Below are 10417 nucleotides of genomic sequence, written 5' to 3' on the forward strand. Positions count from 1 at the left end.
GAAGTCGCTCCCAGCCGGACTCCTCCCTACCTCGCTCCACAACACTCCAGAGCCATTCGGTGATGGCATTAGCCTCAGCCTAGAGTTCCCAGCCCGCGTGGCTTCGTGGCGGCTTGTGGCGCCACTGTCCAGCCTCCGAGCTGCCTCCGGCCCCCTGCCCCGTCCCCTGCCGCCTGCGGCACACAGCCCCTGGTCTCTGCCAGCCGCTGCACCTGCAGGCGTCTGCCTGGGTGGCAGTTCCAGGCAGCCCTAGTCCGAGCTGCCTCCTGGCACCCCTACGTGTGCCTGCGGGCCCACCCGGCACTCAGCCTGAGGCTCTCTTTCTCATCAAAATTGTGTAGTTAAAATTCTGCTCTGAAATACAGGGCAAACTTGAGACCACAAAACCAGATCAGAGTTCCAGGGCCTTCTTTGGCGCCACAACTGCGACATCTGCTGGCCAAACATGGTTATTACAGCCTAAAATATCGTGCCTGCTGGTCAATTAAGATTATCACACCTACAACAATCTTCCGAAGATTTTAACAGAGGTAAATTATTTGATAACTTTAAATAATTTAATGAAATTTTCCTGCCAATAGCATGTAACATCACCATTCACGCAATTAGAGACCTCATTTCTGCTATGGATGCAGTGCTAGGAGAGAGATGCCGCCTAGCTGGGATGAATACATGTCTAGATATAATTGTTATTAATCCGGTAATTCATATCTTATCCTTTAAAAAGTGGTTTGATATCAGTGATAAAAATGAGAATCTGGAGCTGGGTCGAATCTGCACAGAGGCAGCACCGGTCGTCACCGCAGTTCCATCTTCTTCTCTTCCCGCGATGTTGCCCTTTGCCAAAAACGCGCTAAGCCGGCTCCAAGTTCGAAGCATTCAACAGGTGGTGTCAAGACACAGCCATCAGAAGCGGACACCTAATTTCCACAACAAATATGGAAATGCTATATTAGCAGCTGGAGGCCTCTCTGTATTTCTGCATGGACATATATAGCAACACAAATTGGAATAGAATGGAACCTGTCACCTGTTGGCAGAGTCACCCCCAAGGAATGGAGAGATCAGTAGTCATGCCAGCTGGTGCAATAATCAAGGAATTATTTCAAAACCAATCAATAAGTGATGCCAAGTCAAAGAATCATGTATTCACTAAAATATGGCATATTGAAGAAAAAATAAAGTACCTTTGAAACCTTCAAAAAAAATGAGAATCTGACTAAGATGGTACAGACTTTGCAATATATCAATGAGAAATTGATAAAGTACAGGCAATTGAAAAAGGTTATGACAAATTACTAGAAAGAATTAGGAATTTGGAAAGTCCTTTGCATGCTGTACAGATAGTCACTCAGGAAGACAAGGCAGCTTTGAGAGAGAAGTTAAAAACTTTAGACACGTATATGAATGATCAAAACAAGAATCTAGGGCTGGAGAGATGGCTCAGCTGGTCAAAGCACTGACTGCTGTCCTGAGTTCAATTCCCAGCAACGACATGGTGGCTCACCATCTGTAATGAGATCTGGTGCCCTCTTCTGGCTTGCAGGCATACATGCAGACAGAACACTATACATAATAAATAAGTGTTTAAAAAAAACCAAGAACTGATTTAATGAAGGCTTTGGAAGCACGAAAACTATTCAAGAGGTTCAGACATTACGGGAAGCAACGACTAGTAGACTCCAAGCCTCAGAAGAACTTACTAAGACTGATAAAAGAATGTTCAGACACAGATGAAAGAAGTCAGAGGAAAGTCAACCTTACCTTTATTATATCATATGATTAGATATGAGCTACCCAGGGTTCTTGTCTCATCCAATTATTCTTCCTATTAATGTTTATAAAAGCAAGCCGGGTGGTGGTGGCGCACAGGGCTTTAATCCCAGAACTTGGGAGGCAGAGGCAGGTGGGTCTGAGTTTGAGGATAGCCAAGGCTACACAGAAGAAACCCTGTCTCAAAAAAAGGGGGGAGAAGACCAACAAATAACAATTACCCCAAAGAATATGCAGACTGCCAATGGAAACCTAAACATATAAGAGATGTAAAAGATATTAAGGAAGCAATGGATTCTTATGATAGACATTGAGCATATGTGAGACAGTTTTTAAATACTTGTTCTTGTAGGAATAGGATCCCCCCAAATGACTGGAATCAATTAGTCTCAGCAATATTAAAATATGGTCATTAGTTACAGTGTGAAAGCTATTGGGGAAAAGAAGCTAAGGCCCTTGAACAAGGTAAGATTAGAGGTTTTGAGGCTTCCCAAGATCAGATACATGGTGAGGGCCAGCGTGCTGATGTGGGTAGTCAAGCTACATTTTACATCACACCTTGTCCTTATGCCGTACAGCAGCCTTAAATGTTTGGAACAGGGTTCAAGGTTTTTTGCCTGTATACTTCAAAGATGTGTTGACCTCAGAATGGAAACAATATTTGTTACATTGGGGAAGGTGTTTTGCTTTTGTTTCCACAGGTGAAAAATAGCTATGAATATCATCAAAATGAATAAAGGTTTGGCTTGATTGATTATGAGAATGATAATTCATAACTGATGTGGTGATTCGACTTGTTGAAAAGAAAAAACTCACCCAATTAGGTTCAGGGCAGGGTTCTGTTTTTATCTTTCCAGGAAAATAAAAACATCCATCTTGAGGAATTTAAAAACCTTTGGACAAATAAGCATCTAAAAAAAAAAAAGGGGGAAGCCGGGCGGTGGTGGCGCACGCCTTTAATCCCAGCACTCGGGAGGCAGAGGCAGGCGGATCTCTGTGAGTTCGAGACCAGCCTGGTCTACAAGAGCTAGTTCCAGGACAGGCTCTAAAGCTGCAGAGAAACCCTGTCTCGAAAAACCAAAAACAAAAAAAAAGGGGGGGAGAACTAGGGGCTGGAGAGATGGCTCAGAGGTTAAAGACATTGACTGCTCTTCCAGAGTTCCTGAGTTCAATTCCCAGCAACCACATGGTGGCTCACAACCATCTACAATGAGATATAGTGCCCTCTTCTGACATGGAGGCAGAACACTGTATTGTATATGTAATAAATAAAATCTAAAAAAAAAAAAAAAAACAAAAAAAAGGAGAACTATCCAAAAAAAATTTACCAAGAAAAGGAATGATCTGGCCTAATGTTATACTATCAGCAGGGTAAAAATTCACATACCTTTCAAAATATTTGGTTTGCTGGTCTCTCCAGTCATGTTATCAGGTGGTCTTTATGTAGTCCCGACTCAATTCAAAACTAAAGCTAGCTTTAGTTTTGGCGTTGTATTTTGGCTCTCTCCTTCTCTAAATCCAAGCCTGTTGTTAAAAGAAAAATTCAGAGGTTCTGGCTCATAGCAGAAGAGCCACCTGGTGTGGGACAGAAGAAAACCAAAAATGTAGGGACTGTTGTTGTCAGAACACTTATGTCCCCAAAATTCTGTTTCTCACCGTTCTTATTTTTGATTCTTTAGAATCTTCCTTTAGATACAGTGCTATCTTAAAATTTAAACGTTTTGATATTAATAATGCTTAAGTTTTCCACAGTGAATGATTTTTCTAACAGAGACTTTTCTAAAGTCTCCAGAAGGAAGATGGGGCCCAACAGCAACTCTACCTGGTTCATAATGGTGCCTTTTTGTTTGTTTGTTCGGTTTGGTTTTGGCTTTTCGAGACTGGGTTTTTGTGTAGCTTTGGAGCTTGTCCTGGAACTCACTCTGTAGATCAGGCTGACCTCAGACTTCCGTAGATCCACTGTCTCCCCCAAGCATAGGGAACACCCCCGGAGTGCCTGTCTCCCCCAAGCATAGGGAACACCCCTGGAGTGCCAGGCCCAGAGATACTTTCACTTTTTCACCAGGACTAATCTTGACTTTTGGTTTTCTTGAGACAGGGTTTCTCTTTGTAGCCCAGGCTAACCTTGAACTCACAGAGATCTTCCTACCTCTGATTCTCAAGCATGCACCACCATCGTTGAGCATAGATGTTCCAACTTCTTACAGTACCCTAGAAGGAACTTAAGAACTTCAGATACGCTTTAATCATTAATCAGAGACTGGCTATAAATGTTACATCTAGTCCTGAGTTAAATCCTAGACTTAACCATTGCCTTAGTTTTTTTTACAGGATCCAAAAGAGATACAGTTGCCCCCTAGACAGCAGGAAGCAATTCTAATAATAGATGCCCCCTCTCCCAATAGGTGGGATGAATGGGTGTTTGGTTTTTCTTTGGGTTATGCATAATAGTCATCTGTTAGGGTTGGTTACAAGTTGTTATATGGCTGGGAGTGGAACAATAAAGGTTAGACTCAGTAATCTCTTATAAAATAGAAAAATGGGACAGATAGTATGAGACAGTAGTTTAGATTATTGTATCTACTTATAAATCAAAATAGCAGCTATCAATTTTAGATAATTTGCAATGGTATGGATTCTTTTTTTTTTTTTTTTTTTTTTTGGTTTTTTTCGAGACAAGGTTTCCCTGTAGTTTCTAGGGCCTGTCCTGGAACTAGCTCTTGTAGACCAGGCTGGCCTCGAACTCAGAGATCCGCCTGCCCCTGCCTCCCGAGTGCTGGGATTAAAGGCTTGCACCACCACCGCCCGGCAATGGTATGGATTCTTATATATTAATACAAATGTAAAATTATTTCCCTTTCATGTTTAAGATAATTTGTATATTGTTACAAATTCAAAATTAATATTTATAACACTGTACATGTTCCTACTTCTGCTTATAATATTTTTGTATATTGATAACAAACGTAAAATTATTTTTGTCATATTGTATATGTTTCTACTTCTGTTAAAGATATTTTGTATATTGATGCAAATTAAAGGATATTTTTGTCATATTGCACTGTACATTTCTACCTCTGATTAAGATATTTTGGGGGCTGGAGAGATAGCTCAGCAGCTAAGAGCACTGCCTGCTGTTCCAGAGGTCTTGAGTTCAATTCCCAGAAACCACATGGTGGCTCACAACCATCTGTAGTAAGATCTGGTTCCCTCTTCTGGCCTGCAGAACACTGTATATATAATAAATAAATAAATCTTTAAAAAAAAGAATTTAAGTTGTTCAAAAAAAAGATATTTTTGTATATTGTCACAAGGTCATTGTTCTTACTGTACATCTGTTTACAGATTACTTTAATGTGAAGCTTTAGTCTTTAAGCTATGTAGGTTATTAAGAATTACAGGTTAAGGGGCTGGAGAGATGGCTCAGAGGTTAAGAGCATTGCCTGCTCTTCCAAAGGTACTGAGTTCTATTCCCAGCAACCACATGGTGGCTCACAACCATCTCTAATGGGGTCTGGTGCCCTCTTCTGGCGTGCAGGCATACACACAGACAGAATATTGTATACATAATAAATAAATAAATAAATAAATTTAAAAAAAAAAAGAATTACAGGTTAAGCCGGGCGGTGGTGGCACACGCCTTTAATCCCAGCACTTGGGAGGCAGAGGCAGGCGGATCTCTGTGAGTTCGAGGCCAGCCTGGTCTACAAGAGCTAGTTCCAGGACAGGCTCCAAAGCTACAGATAAACCCTGTCTCGAAAAACCAAAAAAAAAAAAAAGAATTACAGGTTAATATTTACCCAGGTTTGTTGTAATTATAATTTATTGGTTAGGTTCTCCAGACACACAAAGTTGTATTCTGTGTAGATAGGTAATCTTCAAACACTTCAAAGACCTACAGAGTACAGCATTTAAATGTTTTAATAACAGATTTCTGTTGATGTGAGACACGACTGCTCCTGGCAGCACTGATCTACTCCCAAGAGAATAATGGGCATTGAAGACACTGCACATGGAGCTTGTTTTCTCCTTGCAAAACTGGCCTATTGGGCAAAGAACTGCCCCTGCCTCACCTGCTGACAGTAAGCAAGGTGTCCAATCTGGACAAGCAGGCCACAAGGGAAAGTGACTGCTGAACCTTGCTAAGACAGGGTAGGACAGTCTTTCAGATTTTCCTGCTTCTGAAAATGATCTGTTAGATATTCTAGGCCTAAAGCTAAAGTTGGAGGTCCCAATGCTACAGAGAAACCTTGGGTGATTGTCCAGGCAGCTAGCTGTTTCTGTCATTTCTTGCATCTTTTGGAAGTTGTTTGCTTGCACTTCCTGCTTACTCAGGTAATATTTTCCTCCTTGGGTCTTTGATGGGTTTGAAGATTAGGTAGTTACTGTTACAGTCCTCTCATCTTAGCTAGAGCATATTAGGTACAACACAGACTTCCCAGCATAGGACATCTGTTGGAGTAATCTCTGTAATTTGCCATTTTTTAGTGTTTCTTGCTTGATTTCTTCTTGTTGGTTGTTGTTTCATTTTTTTATGCTATTATCACTTCTTCTGCACAATACTTGATGGATCTTATTATAAATATAATATAATATAAATAAAGGGGAAGTGTTGTGAGAGTTTGATCCAGTTAGCCAATGACTTTTAGGGGGAGGGCAGCAAGTCCTAAGGTGTGGTTTTTGTCTGCCTACGGAACAACTTAAAACCTGAAGGACAGGTTTGCACACTCTTACACTTTCTTGGTTGCTTGGAGTGGAGAGGCTTCTTGCTGTTGGTGCTCTTCACCGCTGGACTGGACAAGCAGCTGATCAGATGTGGCATCTAACTGGTTCTGTATCATGTTTATCCTATCCTATACCCAATTCCTGAGACCCCTTAGCAAACTCTCATGGCATCTCGTTATCCTCCCCAGGTGTAGGAAATAGGAGTGGGTTTGCTGGGGATTTACACATTCCCACTTTTGCAAACAAAGATGTTTCCAAGCTCGGGTTGTCCTTGTGACTATATACAACCTCAACCTTCATGAATGTGCCTTGCTTTTGTAACTGTATGCAGCTTGAACTCAGGTGAATTTTGCTTATATGACACTGCAACGCTCAGAAAATAAACTATCTGGTGCTCTGAATAAAGTTGTCTATGGTATGAGACTTCAATCTGCCTCATATTTAGGCTTTGCTCTCCCAGGTTCCCCGGCCAGCTAGGGTCCTAACAAGGAGGCTAAGGAGGACTAGTTTGAAGCTGTCGTTGGATACATAATATCTTTATCCCAAACTACAACAAATAAAAAGAATCAAATGCCTGAATTATTATTATTATATTTAAGTGTAAGCAGGGGCTGGAGAGATGGTCCAGCCATGAAGAGCACTGACTGTTCTTCCAGAGGACCAGGCTTGTCTTGAATTCTCCACCGTCCACCTGCTTCTGCCTCATTTTGGTTTTGCATTCTTTTGCTTATGCTGTTCCAGTTTTCTTCAATAACTATGGGGTAATTTTTTCTCTCTTCTAAAAAAAATGAAAATCTGGTTTCTTTTCTGTTCAAAATAGCTTCTCTCAGCTGGGCACTGGCCTTTAATCCCAGCACTCAGGAGGCAGAGGCAGGTGGATCTCTGTGAGTTTGAGGACAGCCAGGCATACACAGAGAAACCTGGTGCTAGCACACACTGAAATTGCACAAATAGAACATACCTTTTGCAATCAGGAATGTGAATTGCCAGCTCTTTAGAAGCCTGCTTACTGACTTCTTTGGAACACTTATCTTTCCTTAAGAGAAAGCACAACCCTCCCTTCCATAACCATTTGTCTTTACATTTTGTATAAATCAAACACGTATGCTTTGGCTGGGTGTCTTTCTGGCTAGGTAGCCTAGTCAGGTCTTAAACTCTAGATCCTCCCTCATTCTGCTAACTCTCAGGAGTCCTGGTCTGTACAGGCTGCTACCCTCCATTTGTGTCCGCTGTAATCTTGTCAGTTTCGGCCCTATCCTTGCATGACAGTGATGTTCTTTCTTCGGATTTCTGCGTAGTGCCAGAGAAGGGCTATATTAACAAGTTCTGGATTGGAACAGTGAGTTCATCAGCCAAGGTCAATCCAGATCAGGCATTTTTACTTGAAAATTTTCCATCACTCTACACTTGGTCTTGTGAAATTTTGTTCTTTTCTGGCTAAAGAACAAAACAGGTGGCTCCCTAGAGCACTCACACCTGCTACCCCTCCCAAGGGAACAGATATGGAGGCCGAGGACTGTGATGCCAATAGCACGGTTTCCATCGAGGGTATTCTGGGGCACCAGTCCTCCTAGGAACAGGAAACAGCCTCCAGGTCAGCAACAACTGGTGGATTAAAAAGTACTAGGAACCATTGGACATGGTTGATTGAAACTTCTGTGGGCAATGCTAAATTATAACTATTTCTGGAGAGCACTTAGAACACTGCCCATCACAGGCTCAGTAAGTGTTAAACGCAAAGTCTTTGTCTAAATCAATAAGAATTAGTCTGCTGCCTCTTTGACCAAAGTGGAGTTATTATTGAGAAACAAAATATTTTTTCCATGCAACTGTGTAATTGGGTAGAGTCAGGAGGACTGAGTTCAAGGCCAACCTACATGAGACCCTGTCTCAAAAATGAAAAACAAACTGGGTGGTAATGGCGGCGCACGCCTTTAATCCCAGCACTCGGGAGGCAGAGGCAGGCGGATCTCTGAGTTTGAGGCCAGCCTGGTCTATACAGGGAGTTCTGGGACAGACAGGACTGTTTCACAGAGAAACCCTGTCTTGAGCTTCCCTGCCTCCCAAAAAATAGAAACAAAGCAAAAATAGAAAATTAGAAGCACATACTCATAATTCCAGCACTCAAGAGGCAGAATTTTAGGCAAATAGGTTGCCTCAAATTCATGGTCAGTAGCAAAACTTCTATATAGTGAGGGCCTGTCCAATACGGACTAGCACTATGTAGTAGGGACCTTGTTTAAAAAACAAAATAGGGTGTGGTGACAGACATTTAATTCAGCACAGAGAACACAGAGGCAGGCAGATCTCTGATTTTGAGGGTAGCCTGGTCTACAGAGCAAATTCTAGGACTGCCAAGCTACACAGAAACACCAAAGAAAAACAATAACAACATGAAAGTGCAGGGCTAAAAGAAAGAACGGGGTGCACTAGAGAGATGGGTAAGCATGCTTCCTACACAAGCATGAAGACCTGAGATGAAAATACATAAAAAAGAATTTAAAAACAAAACAAAGTCCCCATGCACCTACAACCAAGTACTGTTGAGGTTGGAGACAGGACAGTCCCCTGGGGCTTGGGCACTAGCCTAGCTCCATGTTCCATAAGAAACCTGGTCTTAAAAAATGAGGCAGAAATTGATAAAGCAGGACTCCTGACGTCCTTTCTGGTCAGTCTCTGTGCACACATCCCATATATGTGGTAGAAGTGACTACTCATATTCATCACTATGGCAAAACAACCCCCACATTATGCAATGTAACAACAATGAGGTGAATCCCACCAACATGGAAAAGTCTCTGAGTTGAAAAATAGTGCCAGGCAAGTGGTGGCTCATGCCTTTAATCCCAGCAATAAGGAGGGAGCAGGACAGATGGATCTCTGAGTTTGAGACCAGCTGGTCTACAGATCCAGGTCTAGGATAGCAAAGCTACACAGTGAAATCCTGTTACTTATACTACTGACTAGAGTGAGAGGTCATGGTTGATGTCAAAGGATTTCCTTTTATCTAGAAAACTTTCCAAGATTGAATCTCTGTTGTTTAGTGGGATTACACTGTTACAACTTTAAGCAAAGGTCTAAGGTCTCTTTGTTTCTATTTTTTATATCACCTGAATACCGTTTATTTATTTATTGAATGGTGCTGTTGAAGGAATCCAGAGCTTCAAGTGTGCCAGGCAAGAGCTGTATCCTGAGCTACTTTCCCAGCCTCTAACCATTCCTAAAAAGAAAGAGACTGGCTAAGCTTCCGGCTGCTGGCTGGGGAAAGAGTTATGGCTAAACATCATCCAGACTTGATTTTCTGCTGTAAGCAGGCTGGTGTCGCTATCGGAAGATTGTGTGAAAAATGCGATGGCAAGTGTGTAATTTGTGATTCCTACGTGTGACCCTGCACCCTTGTTCGCATATTTGACGAGTGTAACTATGGGTCTTACCAGGGCCAGTGTGTGATCTGTGGAGGTCCCAGAGTCTCCGATGCCTACTACTGTAAAGAGTGCACCATCCAGGAGAAGGATAGAGACGGTTGTCCCAAGATTGTCAATTTGGGGAGCTCTAAGACAGACCTGTTCTATGAACGCAAAAAAATACGGCTTCAAGAAGAGGTGATGGGTGGGTGGCTTGTTCATCCCCACATCAAGCTGCTGCAGCTACCAGAAAAGACGCCTACTACCACCAGCAGAAGGTACCAGAGACAACCAGGCTGGCCTTTAACTCACAGAGATTGATGTCTGCCTCCCGAGTGCTGGGATTAAAGGCATGTGCCACCATCGCCCAGTTGTATTTCTATTTGTTTTTTAAAATTTATTTACTTTTATGTGATCTGTGTTTTGCCCACAATTATGTCTGTGTGTTATCAATTCTTGGAGTCAGTTGTTAGCTGCCTTGTGGATGCTAGGAATTGAACCCGGGACCTGAAGAG

The 10417-nt window shown here is 42.2% G+C and overlaps 2 pseudogenes; both read left to right on the forward strand.

Moving 5' to 3' along the window:
* Positions 1-736: 736 nt before the first annotated feature.
* On the forward strand, positions 737-1208 carry LOC119810602 (annotated as a pseudogene).
* An 8562-nt stretch (positions 1209-9770) lies between these two features.
* On the forward strand, positions 9771-10104 carry LOC119810719 (annotated as a pseudogene).
* Positions 10105-10417: the final 313 nt, after the last annotated feature.

This window comes from Arvicola amphibius, chromosome 3 (assembly GCF_903992535.2).
Source record: "Arvicola amphibius chromosome 3, mArvAmp1.2, whole genome shotgun sequence".
Taxonomy (NCBI): Eukaryota; Metazoa; Chordata; class Mammalia; order Rodentia; family Cricetidae; genus Arvicola; species Arvicola amphibius.